This window comes from Rhinoderma darwinii, chromosome 10 (genome assembly GCF_050947455.1).
Source record: "Rhinoderma darwinii isolate aRhiDar2 chromosome 10, aRhiDar2.hap1, whole genome shotgun sequence".
NCBI classification, from domain to species: Eukaryota; Metazoa; Chordata; class Amphibia; order Anura; family Rhinodermatidae; genus Rhinoderma; species Rhinoderma darwinii.
In genome coordinates, this window is record NC_134696.1 from 74103500 (window position 1) to 74116070 (window position 12571).

The following is a 12571-nucleotide window of genomic DNA, read 5'->3' on the forward strand; positions in this document are numbered from 1 at the left end:
ACCACTAACATAAAGCCCAATGTCTCATGAGAAAACAGTCTCAGAATCGCTTGGATAGGTTTAAGCATTCCAAAGTTATTACCACATAAAGTGAAATATGTCAGATTTCAAAAATGGGCTCTGAGCCTTAAAGAGGCTCTGTCATCAGATTATCAAATCCCTATCTCCTATTGCATGTGATCGGCGCCGCAATGTAGATAACAGTAAAGTTTTGTTTTTTTTGAAAAACTTTCATTTTTGGACAAGTTATGAGCGATTTTATATTTATGCAAATGAGCTTTTCAATCGACAACTGGGCGTGTTTTTTTTCGTATTTCCAACTGTGCGTGTATTGTGTTTTTAACAACTGGACGTGTTTACTTGTTTTACTAACTGAGCGTTGTGAATAGAAGTGTATGATGCTGACAAATCAGCATCATACACTTCTCATCGTTCCCACCCAGCTTCTTTCACTAAAGACACACAGCGTGACGTCACCCACAGGTTCTTCAACCTTGGCGTCGGTCAGAGAAGATACATCGGCTGAAAGGTGTCCAAAAGGTTAATATGCTCGTCTCTAGGGAGTTTACTATGCTTACCTGCACAAGGTGATGCTGCTGCAAATTCAACTGTACGCCTGGAGCTGTGGTGACTTCTCTCTTCCGATGCCAAGGTTAAAGGACCTGTGGGTGACGTCACGCTGTGTCTGCAGTGAAAGAAGCTGGCTGGGAGTGATGACGTCAGAGCCGTTTTTGGAGCTGTTTTCATTGGAGTCTATGAGAAAACGGCTCCAAAAACGTCCAAAGAAGTGTCCTGCACTTCTTTTGACGAGGCAGTCATTTTACGCGTCGTCATTTGACAGCTGTCAAACGACGACGCGTAAATTACAGGTCGTCTGCACAGTACGTCGGCAAACCCATTCAAATGAATGGGCAGATGTTTGCCGACGTATTGTAGCCTTATTTTCAGACGTAAAACGCGGCATAATACGCCTCGTTTACGTCTGAAAATAGGTCGTGTGAACCCAGCCTTAGACTTCACAATTTCTTTCCACATAAGACTCCATTAAGATAGTAGCTTAATCACCATATTTGCATAAATTCTCACCTGCTGTCATACAATATAGATATATATTTCGACTTTGTTATCAAGAGAAGTGTACGTAGCTGACAAAAAAACAAATGAACATAATAACATTGGCCAAACATATAGCCATAAAACAATAGAATCACCAATGGTTCTTAGTGTAGTGGGGTACAGTAGCTCGCATATAATCGAGTATAGTAAACTTCAACAAAAAGGATAGGAAGAGTCCGACGTTCCTCAATTATAGAACAGTTCATTCAGGTCGTAGCCTAGTCCGCATCCACTTTGTTGGCAGTCGGGGATCTAGCAGGGGATGAGAGTTGAGAAGGCGGCATCAGGTTCCATGAACGCATCAGATCCACAACCCTATCCGGGGAATTACAAGTGAACAGAAATCCATCTTTGCGGATAACAAGTTTCACAGGGAATCCCCATTTACAAGGGATACCAGAGTCCCTTAAAATTTTGGTGGTAGCAGCAAATTCTCTTCTGCGGGCAAGTGTAGCAGTCGATAAATCAGCATATAGCGAAATACCACCATATCCTTCAGGCATATCAGGATTCCTCCTTAGATATTGTAAAAGGAGATCCTTGGTTTTGAAGAAATGTACTCGAGCCAGAGTATCCCTAGGTATTGAGGGACCCAGGTGCTTGGGCTTAGGGATTCTATGTATCCTATCCACAGACAGATCCAGGGCACTTAGATCTGGCAGAAACACCTGTATCAATTTTTTTAACTAGAAGTCAAGCTCAGCATAAGAAACTTTTTCAGGTATACCCCTGTTACGCACATTGTTCCTCCTGGTTCTATCTTCCAGATCACATACTTTGCTTTTTAGCTGATTCACCTCCTCTTCCAGTACTGAATGCACATCAATCAGTTCTTTATGAGAAATGGCGTATTCCGCCATCTTATTTTCAATATGGTCTGTTCTGTCTCCTAAGGCCGGATTTACACGAGCGTGTGCGTTTTGCGCACGCAAAAGCTCCATGAAAGCTCCATGTGTCATCAGCATATGATGCGTGGCTGTGTGATTTTCGTGCAGCCGCCATCATCATGACACTCTGTATGTTTGTAAACAGAAAAGCACTTGGTGCTTTTCTGTTTTCATTCATAGTTTTTACTGCTGTTGCGCGACTCACGCGCGTCACCCGGAAGTGCTGTGTGCTGCGCGTGATTTTCACGCACCCATTGACTTCAATGGGTCTGTGATGCGCGAAAAACTCACAAATATAGGACATGTCGTGAGTTTTACGCAGCGGACACACGCTGCGTGAAACTCACGGACAGTCTGAACGGCCCCATAGACAAACATAGGTCCGTGCGACGCGCGTGAAAATCACGCGCGTAGCACGGACGTATTATACGTTCGTCTGAATAAGCCCTAACGCTGCTATATCTTTCCTCATCTCTGCCAGCATGGATTTAAAATCAAACATCAGTTATGGTCGAGTACTGGGGTGGCTGCAGGCTGGTATTATTAGGCTGGTAAGGGCCAGAAACAGTGGGCCTTCCCACCCTGTTAATGCTAGTCTGCTGCTGCTATGTTGTATCTGGCTGGTTATGAAAAATGGGGGGACGGGGGGGGACACACACAACACATCGCTCTCATTTTCCATAACCAGCCAGATACAACAAAGCAGCCGCAGCCTAGCATTACCAGGGTGGGAAGGCCCACTGTTTTTTTTACAGTCTATAATAAAACCATGAACCTCCCTTTAACAACTCTATTCTAGCCAGTGCAATAGTGAGACAGCTAGAATGGAGTTGTCGTACGGAGGATCTCCCTATAAGAACTACAGTCTATTCTGAGACCATGTTATTGAACCATGTGTGTAAAAGCGTGAATCACACAAGTAAAATCACATAAAATCTTATGAGCAATTTTAAGTAATTTTCTGGGAGTATTTTTCCCTCGTCCACACATAGTTTCCGTCCCTGATATTCAGAGCAGAAATTGACCTGCGGTGCATATTTTTCGTACCGCAGCATGTCAATTATTGCTGCAGAAAGTGGACTGAATTGTTGCGTTTTTCAGAGATGTCACCATCCCCCAACATTGAGAAAAACACGCACCATTTTCTGCAGTCAAAAACACTGGAAATTGTGCGTTTTTGCCGCAGCGGAAAGTCTGCTACTTTAAACGGAATTGCTGCAAAAATTTCTGCAGCAATTCCGTTACGTGTGGACAAGCCCATAGGCCTAGATCACCCTGATTTTATTGGCACGGTTTTGACGCGGAAACCTCGCCAAAAACGTCTGAAATTGATTCCCATTGATTTTAATGGAAGGTGGAGTATTTTTTTTCCAGCTTCATGCTCTGTCTTCAGTTGTTTCCGTCTCTGACCTGCCATTGACATCAATGGGAGGCAGAGAAAGCGTTTTTTGCTGTGTTTTTTGCCCATGGACGAAAAACACGGCAATTGTTCTGCGGCAGGTCAAAATCTGACTAATAAAAACGTTGCAACGTTTTTTGCGCCATTTTTCGGCCGCGGGCAAAAAATGCAGCAAGAACTGCTTTCTTTGCCTCCCATTGAAGTCAGAGACAGAAACGCGTGAAGAAAGAGCATGACGCTTTCTTTTTTTCACTCGCAGGAAAAAAAACGCCTCTGGCTCCCATTGAAATCAATGGAAGGCGATTTTAGACGTTTTTAGCCCTTAACGTTTACATTATGTGGTTTTTTTTCCGCAGCGTGGAGATGAAATTTTCTACATCTCGTGCACATTGCAGCTTCTATAAATGCTGCAGAATTTCCTCACAGAATACTCTTGCGGAAATTCCGCAGCCTTTACGCTATGTGAGAACCCGGCCTTAGGGATAAAAAAAAAAAAAATAACGTATTTTTTATAACAAAAAAAGAAACTAAACTTTTGTTTTGAAAAGATGTGGAGATATGGAACCTTTCTAATCAGATATGTTATTTCACGGTGTGGACTCTATTAGCAGCGAGATCAATATCAGTAACGACCCGAACTATAAAGTTAATACATTATTTAACCTGCTCGGCGAACACTGTAAAACATAGAACTGCTGTTTTCTGTGAATCATGCCTTAAAAAATTTGATAATAAGTGATCGAAAAGTCGCATGTACTGCAAAATGTTAGAAATGAAAACTGCAAAAAAAAAGCCCTCATACAGCTGCATCAGAGGAAAAATACAAAAGATACGGCTCTTCAAATATGGAGACACAAAAACAAATAATTTTGAAAAAAAAGTGTTTTTACAGTGTATTTTTATATAAATTTAGTATCGGTGCAATCGTAAACAACCCGCTGAATAAAGTTATTGTTTTTTATATCACACGGTAAACAGCGTAAATTTAGGATGCAAAAAAGTGTGGCAAAATAGCTGTTTTTTTCTATCCCTCCAAAAAAAAAACGAATAAAATGTAATTAATAATTTCTATGTACCCCAAAATGGTGCTACTAAAAAAAAATACAACTTGTCCCGCAAAGACCAAGACCTTATACAGCTATGTCGACGCAATAAAAAAGTTATAGCTCTTTGAATGAGACGATGGAGAAGCTTAAAAAAAAATAGCCTGGTCATTAAGATCTAAAATAGGCTGGTCACTAAGGGCGGATTTACACGAACGTGATTTGCGTCCGTGCAACGCACGGACCTATGCAAGTCTATGGGGCAGTGCAGACTGTCCGTGATTTTTGCGCAGCGTGAGTCCGCTGCGTAAAACTCACGACAGGTTCTATATTCCGGCGTTTTTCGCGCATCACGCACCCATTGAAGTCAATGGGTGCGTGAAAATCACGCGCACCACACGGAAGCACTTCCGTGGGACGCGCATTTTTCGCGCAACAGCAGTAAAAAAAAATTATGTAAACAGAAAAGCACCACGTGCTTTTCTGTTTACAAACATCCAAACGGAGTGTCATTAACCCCTTCCCTCTTTGGCCACTTTTGACCTTCCTGACAGAGCCTCATTTTCCAAATCTGACATGTGTCACTTTATGTGGTAATAACTCCGGAATGCCTTCACCTATCCAAGCGATTCTGAGACTGTTTTCTCGTGACTCATTGGACTTTATGTTACTGGCAAAATTTGCTCGATATGTTCAGTATTTAATTGTAAAAAACACCAAAATTTAGCGAAAAATTGCAAAAATTTGCATTTTTCTCAACTTAAATGTATCTGCTTGTAAGGGCTGATTCAGACGGCCGTGAATTGCGTCCGTGTAGGTCGCATGGTTTTCACGCGGCTCGCATGGACCAATACAAGTCTATGGGCCAGTACAGACAGTCCGTGCTTTTTGCGCAGCGTTTGTCCGCTGCGTAAAAAGCGTGGCACGTTCAATATCTCCGAGTATTTCGCGCATCACGCACCCATTGAACTCAATGGGTGCGTGAAAACCACGCAGGTCGCACTTCCATGTGAACTGCCTGTTTCGCGCAACAGCTGTCAAAAGGATGAATGTAAACAGAAAAGCACCACGTGCTTTTCTGTTTACAAACATCCGAATGGCGTGTCATAATGATGGCGGCTGCATGAAAAGCACGCAGCAGCGCATCATATGATGCTGCCTCACGGAGCAGGTAAGTGGCTTTTGCGCAGGCAAAAACGCCACGGTCAACTGAATCAGCCCTAAGACAGGCAGTTATAACACACAAAATTGTCGCTAATTAACATCCCCCATATGTCTATATTAGATTGGCATCGTTTTTGAACATTCTTTTATTTTTCTATGAGATCACAAGGCTTAGAACTTTAGCAGCAATTTCTCCCATTTTCAAGAAAATTTCAAAGGCTATTTTTACAGGGGCCAGTTCAGTTGTGAAGTGACTTTGAAGGCCTTATATATTAGAAACCCCCAAAAAGTCATCCCATTTTAAAAACTTCACCCCTCAAAGTATTCAAAACAGCATTTAGAACATTTCTTAACCAATGAGGGTATGTGCACACACACTAATTACGTCCGTAATTGACGGACGTATTTCGGCCGCAAGTAGTGGACCGAGCACAGTGCAGGGAGCCGGGCTCCTAGCATCATACTTATGTACGATGCTAGGAGTCCCTGCCTCTCCGTGGAACTACTGTCTCGTACTGAAAACATGATTACAGTACGGGACAGTTGTCCTGCAGAGAGGCAGGGACTCCTAGCATCGTACATAAGTATGATGCTAGGAGCCCGGCTCCCTGCACTGTGTTCGGTCCGGGACTTGCGGCCGAAATACGTCCGTGATTTACGGACGTAATTAGTGTGTGTGCACATACCCTTAGACTTTTCACAGGAATTAAAGCAAAGTAGAAGTGAAATTTACAAATTTCATATTTTTGGGCAGAAATAAATTTTGAATCCATTTTTTTTGTAACACAGGAAGTTTTACCAGAGAAATGCAACTCAATATTAATTGCCCAGGTTCTGCAGTTTTAGGAAATATCCCACATGTGGCCCTAGTGCACTACTGGACTGAAGCACCGGCCTCAGAAGCAAAGGAGCACCTAGAGGATTTTAGGGCCTTATTTTTATTACAATATATTTTAGGCACCATGTCAGGTTTGAAGGGCTCTTGCGGTGCCAAAACAGTGGAAATCCCCCAAAAGTGACCCCATTTGGGAAACTACGCACCTCAAGGAAATGATCTAGGGGTGTAGTGAGCATTTTGACCGCACAGGTTTTATACAGAAATTAAAAGTGGAAATTAATATCTAAATTTTTTCAAAGAAAATGTAGGTTTAGCGATTTTTTTTTCTCATTTCCACAAGGACTAAAGGAGAAAAAGCACCACCAAATTTGTAAAGCAATTTCTCCCGAGTAAAACAATACCCCACATGTGATCATAGATGGCTGTTTGGACACACGGCAGGGCTTAGAAGGGATGGAGCACCATTTGGCTTTTGGAGATCACATTTAGCAGGAATGGTTTGCGGAGGCCATGTCACATTTTCAAAGCCCCTGAGAGGACAAAACAGTGGAAACCCCCCACAAGTGACCCCATTTTGGAAACTACACCCATTGAGGAAATTATCTAGGGGTATAGTGAGCGTTTTGACCCCACAGGTATTTTGCAGAAATTATTGGAAATAGGCCCTGAAAATTAAAATCTAAATTTTTTCAAAGAAAATGTAGGTTTAGCTAATTTTTTCTCATTTCCACAAAGACTGAAGGAGAAAAAGCACCACAAAATTTGTAAAGCAATTTCTCCAGAGTAAAACAATACCCCACATGTGGTAATAAACGGATGTTTGGACACACAGCAGGGCTTAGAATGGAAAGAGCGCTATTTAGCTTTTGGAGATCACATTTAGCAGGAATGGTTTGCGGAGGCCATGTCACTTTAACAAAGCCCCTGAGGGGACACAACAATGAAAATCTGTCACTGGTTTATGTCTTTAGGGATATATACTGTAATGTCACGATATCACTGTATTTTATTCAAAATGCAACCTGCTTCTGTTTGATACACAGTGCAGACTGCAGTAATGTCATTGCTTAGTACAAGTGCGAATGCACTAACATTGCCACTATTAGCTCTGTGACCTGCTGGAGATCTGAGGTATATATATATATATGTATAGATTAACTTTGTTACAACCGGATGTGGAGCTGGTTTGCAATAGTTTATTGCTATTATGGATTTTTCTATTTTTCATTACTTGGATATTATTTGTTATATAGATTTTTATATATAATATTTTTAATATTTTTATTGATATTTTATACTTTTATTTATCCAAATAGTGCTACCATAATCCGGTTAGATACCTTGGGGATTCCCCCGTTGGTATATTCAATTAGCCCACTAGATGCCGATAGAGAGCTCTCTGTTTGTTGCATCTATGTATTATTCTCAGGCTCAGGCCTCATGCACACGACCGTAAAAACACCCGCAATAACGGGCTCATAGACTTTTGTTAGCCACGGGTACCTTCTCGTTTTCTCACGAGAAGGTGCCCGTTAAAAAAATAGAACATGTTCTATTTTACGGGCCGTGCTGCTATACTTTATAATGACAGCACGGCTCGCAAAAGCGGCCGGCCGCCCGCGGCCGGCCGTGCCCGCCCGTGCTCGTAATTACGAGTCGTAATTAATTACGAGCACGGGTGTGCATGAAGCCTATGTAAGTAGCTGTGCTATGTAAGCCCACTAGATGCCGATAGAGAGCTCTCTGTTTAATGCATCTATGTATTATTCTCAGGCTAAATGGCTGAGCTGTGTAAGCCCAGTAGGTGCCGTTAGAGAGCCAGTCTGTGCTCGTCGTCTAAGCTGAAAAGGGGGAGTGATTTGCTGAACATGCCGGCCAACACGATAGGCTGTCACATTACAATGGGGGTGGACTCTCCACCTTAAATTGTGGAGTGTTCTGCCGCCAACTGCAGCTAGCAAACTGATCTGACGTCAGGCATGATTGAATGCCATTCTACCCATTGCATTGCACGCTTAGGGTATGTGCACACACACTAATTACGTCCGTAATTGACGGACGTATTTCGGCCGCAAGTACCGGACCGAACACAGTGCAGGGAGCCGGGCTCCTAGCATCATACTTATGTACGATGCTAGGAGTCCCTGCCTCGCTGCAGGACAACTGTCCCGTACTGTAATCATGTTTTCAGTACGGGACAGTAGTTCCACGGGAAGGCAGGGACTCCTAGAGTCGTACATAAGTATGACGCTAGGAGCCCGGCTCCCTGCACTGTGTTCGGTCCGGGACTTGCGGCCGAAATACGTCCGTCAAATACGGACGTAATTAGTGTGTGTGCACATACCCTAATAATGAATAAATGAACAACAACACTTACCATCTGCAGCCCCTGATGAATTGCGGCAGATAAGGCTATGTTCACACGGAGTATTTTGGGGGAGGAATATCTGCCTCAAAATTCAGTTTGGAACTTTGAGGCAGATATTCCTCTCCCTGCACGCCGATTTTCGCGCCGTTTTTCGCCCGCGGCCATTGAGCGCCGCGGGCATAAAACAGCGAGATATACGCTTTCTCCTGCCTCCCATTGAAGTCAATGGGAGGTCCGAGGCGGAAGCGCCCGAAGATAGGGCATGTCGCTTCTTTTTCCCGCGAGGCAGTTTTATTGCTCGCGGGAAAAAGACGCCGACGCCTCCCATTGAAATCAATGGGAGGCGTTCTCGGGCCGTTTCTGCCGAGTTTTGCGACGCGGTCAAAAAACTCGGCAAAATACCCCGTGTGAACATAGCCTAACACTGACAGCAAGGAAACGCGTAGGGCGAGCTCTGAGACCGACTGGTATTAGTCACCAGCCCTTATAAGGGCTTAGCAGCCAGCAGCTGAAACGACATCGGCATCTACTGGGCTTACACAGCACAGCCATTTAGCCTGAGAATAATACATAGATGCATTAAACAGAGAGCTCTCTATCGGCATCTAGTGGGCTAATTTAATATACCAACGGGGGAATCCCCAAGGTATCTAACCGGATTATGGTAGCACTATTTGGATAAATAAAAGTATAAAATATCAATAAAAATATTATAAATAAATATATAAAAATATATATATATATATATATATATATATATATATATATATATATATATATATAAAAATCTATATAACAAATAATATCCAAGTAATGAAAAATAGAAAAATCCATAATAGCAATAAACTATTGCAAACCAGCTCCACATCCGGTTGTAACAAAGTTAATCTATACATATATATATATACCTCAGATCTCCAGCAGGTCACAGAGCTAATAGTGGCAATGTTAGTGCATTCGCACTTGTACTAAGCAATGACATTACTGCAGTCTGCACTGTGTATCAAACAGAAGCAGGTTGCATTTTGAATAAAATACAGTGATATCGTCACATTACAGTATATATCCCTAAAGACATAAACCAGTGACAGATTAAAACTTTACTAGGGAAAACAAACTAGGTATTTCAAACACTCAGTGAATTTAAAACAATGAAAATGCCCAAAAAGTGACTCCATTTAGGAAACTACACCCCTTGAGGAATTCATCTAGGGGTGTAGTAAACATTTAGACCCCATAAATGTTTCATAGAATTTATTAGAATTGGGCAGTGAAAATAAAAACAATCCTTTTTCTTCATTAAGACGTAGCTTCAGCGCAAAATTTTTCATTTTCTCAACAAATAAAGGAAAAAACGAACCCAACATTTGTAAAGCAATTTCTTCCGAGTACGGCAATACCACATATGTGGTCATAAACTGCTGTTTGGGCACACGGCAGGGCTCAGAAGGGAAGGAGCGCCATTTGGAGTGCAGATTTTGCTGGATTGGTTTCTGGGCACCTGTGGGACCAAAACAGTGGAAACCCCCCAGAAATTACCCCATTTTGGAAACTACACCCCTCAATGCATTTACCTAGTGGTGTAGTAAGCGTGTAGTGTGCACTCGATGTTGCAGAGTGAAAATTAGATTTTTTTCCATAGATATGCCAATATGTGGTGCCCAGCTTGTGCCACCATATCAAGACAGCTCTCTAATTATTATGCTGTGTTTCCTGGTTTTAGAAACACCCTACATGTGGCCATAATCTTTTGCCTGGACGTTCGACCAGGCTCAGGAGTGAAAGAGCACCATGCGATATTGAGGCCTAATTTGGCGATTTACAAAGTATTGGTTCACAACTGCAGAGGCTCAGATGTGAAATAATAAAAAGAAACCCCTGAGAAGTGACCCCATTATGGAAACTGCACCCCTCAATGCATTTATTAAGGGGTGTAGTGAGCATTTTCACCCCACAGGTCTTTTCCATAAATGAATGCGCTGCGGATGGTGCAAATTAAAATTCTATATTTTTCCCTAGATATGCCATTCAGTGGCAAATATGTCATGCCCAGCTTATGCCACTGGAGACACACACCCCAAAAATTGTTAAAAGGGTTCTCCCGGGTATGACGATGCCATATAAGTGGAAGGAAACTGCTGTTTGGGCACGCTGTAAGGTTCAGATGGGTGGGAGCGCCATTTGGCTTTTGAAGAGCGGATATTGCTTGGTAGTAGTTTTGTTTGAGTATTGCTGGTGTTTCTGTTTATAATGTGGGGGTACATGTAAGCCGGGCAGAGAACATCAGGGGCATAGTTAGGTGGTATAATAATGGGGTAAACAATAAAATGATCCATAGATGTGCATTACGCTGTGATCGATCCTTTCTGCACAGGCCGGTGTCGCACGGATATATGGCGTCCTTTCTTATCCCCCTTTTGGTCCACACTCCGCACCTTTGCAGTTTGGGGAATTTTGCTGTGAAAGTGTTGTCCTGGTATAATACGGGCACCGTCGCTTCCAGCAGATATGTTTGGGCTCTCCCCTTCCTGGTTCCCTAATTTTAGGTCCTTGATAAATCGCATCTTGAAACAGAAGAAATGTTCCCCTCGGGCAGTTATTGGAGCCATAACTAAATTTATTTTTTCATAGACGTAGAGATATGAGGGCTTTTTTTTTTTGCGGGACGAGCTGTAGTTATTATTGGTACCATTTTGGGGTACATGTGACTATTTGATCACCATTTATCCTATTTTTTGGGAGGCCAGGTAAACAAAAAACCGCAATTCTGCCATAGTTTTATTTTATTTTTTTTATACAGTGTTCACCATGCGTTATAAATTACATGTTACCTTTATTCTGCGGGTCAGTACGATTCCGGCGATACCTAATTTATAGCACTTTTTTATGTTTTACAACATTTGAGCCGGTGCCAAACATTTGGCATGTGGATACGGCAATTTGCGGGAAGTCATGGCTTTCCATGGCGTACCCATACAGCAAATGTGGGGAAGGGGTTAATGATGGCGGCTGCGTGAAAAGCACGCAGCCGCGCACCATATGATAATGACACACGGAGCTGTTAAGTGCCTTTTGCGCACGCAAAACGCACGCGCTCGTGTAAATCCGCCCTAAGGCTGTGTTCACACAGTTTTTTGCAGGAGGAAAATTCCTCCTGCAAAAACTGCTCCAAACGTTTTTTGCACAGTGGTTTGACAAAAACTCCTCAAAACACTCGTCGAGGCGTTTTTTTTCCTGTTTCTAACTGATTGAAATGGGGTTTTGGAGGCGGAAACCGCCTCAAGATAGGTCATGTCGCTTCTTTTTACCGCAACATTTTTGGGTGGTTTTTGACGAGTTTTACGGAGCGGTTTCCGCGCCAAAAAACTTGTTAAAAAATTGTGTGAACAGGGCCTAAGGGGTAAAAAAAACAACTTTTATAAACAACAAACAAAATAATCATAAACATTGATATAATGGTAGAAGATATTGTCTACAGATATAAGGCCGGGTTCACACAGAGTTTTTTGGAGGCGGAAATTCTGCCTCAAAATTCCGTTTGGAAGTTTGAGGCCATTGAGCGCCGCGGGCATAAAACTCTGCGAAATACGCTTTCTCTGCCTCCCATTGATGTTAATGGTAGGTCAGAGGCGTAAACGCCTGATGATAGGGCATGTCCCTATCATCAAAAGACGCCTCCACCTCCCATTGAAATCAATGGGAGGCATTTTCGGGCCGTTTTTTGACGAGTTTTCCGCGTCAAAAAACTCTTGTGTG

The 12571-nt window shown here is 42.6% G+C and overlaps 1 long non-coding RNA gene across 1 annotated transcript in view; it reads right to left on the bottom strand.

Moving 5' to 3' along the window:
- Positions 1–12571, bottom strand: part of LOC142661497 (uncharacterized) — a 46219-nt gene that overhangs the window by 33352 nt on the left and 296 nt on the right. The window lies entirely within an intron of this gene.